This window comes from Austrofundulus limnaeus, unplaced genomic scaffold (assembly GCF_001266775.1).
Source record: "Austrofundulus limnaeus strain Quisiro unplaced genomic scaffold, Austrofundulus_limnaeus-1.0 Scaffold8, whole genome shotgun sequence".
Lineage (NCBI taxonomy): Eukaryota > Metazoa > Chordata > Actinopteri > Cyprinodontiformes > Rivulidae > Austrofundulus > Austrofundulus limnaeus.
Window position 1 is genome coordinate 1111968 of NW_013952410.1, and position 2301 is coordinate 1114268.

Here is a 2301-nt window from a genome sequence, read left to right on the forward strand (position 1 = left end):
TGTCATTAGCACCTCTATTAATGTATTTACTGAGAAAAATGGTGACGTGTTCAATACTTGTTTTACCCGCTGTATATCGTTGCACAATTTGAGTTTCACCACCTGCTTCTGTCTGAAATAAACAGAAGCACCTTCCAGTGTTCAGAGAGAGCATTACTATGACCTTAAAAAGTCTGTGACATGCATATCCTTCAAAACACATCTTTATATTTAAGAAACTTAGCATAATACTTTTACATTTTACACATTCTGTCATATAACTGGCATATTTTATATTGAATTTGGCTAAGCCAAATTAAAACAGGAAGTGACATCAAAGGGATCTCTTTAATAAAAGGAACTCCCTGAGCTTTATTTATTGAAACAATAATATGTTAACTCTGACTCTTCATCTCTGATAGTGACTCACAAAAATCTGAAGAAACATCAGATTGTTAATAGCAATGCTGTTTAAATGCAGACCTTCCCCTTTGACATCACTTCCTGTCACTTTACATTTAAATATCTCAACAACTGTTCATCTCAGGACAGTGGTTTTCCTTTTGCAATATGTTCTCAAGCTTATCTTTTCAAAAATGTATTAGTATTTAAAAATTTGATGTCACAGGCACTTTAAGGAAATCTAGATTTTTGTAAAACCCCCAGTTTGAACTAGTCTGAAGAGGCACTGCACTGCAATTCAGGGAATAAGTTTGTGGAATTGTCTTGATACTGATATAAAAACTTCCAAAATGATCTGTGTTTAAAAAGATGATTAATTTGAATTTACTGGGAAAATATGATACCATGTAGTATTTAGTTGAAACAAGATATGAAGGATACCYTTTTTTGTTTGTTTTTATTTTTAGCAAATTTGAAGATTATTCTGGCTTGTTTGTTTAAAGTTATTTTGTTAATTTTTTTCTTCACTCTGTACCCTTTTCATTCAGGGATTGATGTACTYTGTAATTATGCTACCATCAATTGTGAATGTGAATCATACAGTGATGGGTTGTACCAATAGTACTTTTCTTGATGGAACTAACAAAGAAGAAATACTGAGTATTGTTAAAAATCTTGCAAACAAAAAATCGAAAGACTGGGTAGACATGTTTTTGTTTTTAATGTGTATAAATTTTTTTTTTTGTTTTAAATGAAATGAATTAACTAACTAACTAACTAACTAACTAACTAACTATGCTACCATCAATTGTTATGGAAAAGCTGTATATGAAAAATAAATTTCAATTAGCATCTCAATACTTCTTTGAGAACCTCCTACCGTTTCTGACATTCCCACTTCAACACGTCTTCACAACAATGATTCGAGGGAGGGGTGCTCTGTGGGGCGGGAGTTTGGCTGGAGACTGAGTTCCAGGGAGGAGCTTTGTAAAAATAGGCGGTGCTTTGTACCAACAAGTGTTTAGGCAGCTCCACATGGCTCCACAGGAGGTTCATGATTTCTCCAACATGCATGAATGATGAAAGCAATACTCTGGGTATGTTTTTGATGAGGAAATGACTTTATAACAAGATATAAAGCTCAAAAAAAGTCAATTTAATGAAATAACTAAATAAATATGTTATTGTGCACAAACAGACCTAACATGAACTTTCTTTAAACTCAAGTTTGTTTGATTTCACTCCRGTTTGTAGTTTAACAAAGAACCTAGTGGAAAAATAAATACAGAGCTTTGTTTCAGCGTTCATGTTAGATATTATTTCTCAGTATTGTTTGTGGTTTCACTGAAATAAAGAAAGGAGACACACAAAATAATATTTAAAAATAAATGCAAGATACAAGGGAGCAATTCATTGCAAGGAAAGGTTGAAAAAAAAGGGGATTGAATTTCCCCTTCACCCCCAACATGGCAGAAAGGTCACCACATAGTTTTTTTTCTCCACGACGRCAAAGGACCCAGCATACAGGAAGTGCAAAAATTGACTCTCTGGAGATTTTCTGAAAACAGCAGCATCCATGAAGGAATGCTTTTCTTTTTCTTACAAACACATCCTTGTACTTGCATCAAACTGCCTTCGTATTGACGTCCATTCATATTTGTAACCGTATTTATGCCTAACCCAGACATTTTCCCTAAAACTAACCATTATTAGCCTATTCCTAACCCTAACTTTAAACCAAAACTTAATTCACACCATACCTCTAAATTTAACCAGTAAAGGACAGTGGAGCTGAAGAAAAAGTGAGGACTGGGGAAATGTCCTCACTTCCCAAAAAATGACCTCACTTAGTTGGGTAAAAAAACCTAACATAGTTCTCACCCTGTAGCAGAAACAAGTACACACACACACACACACACA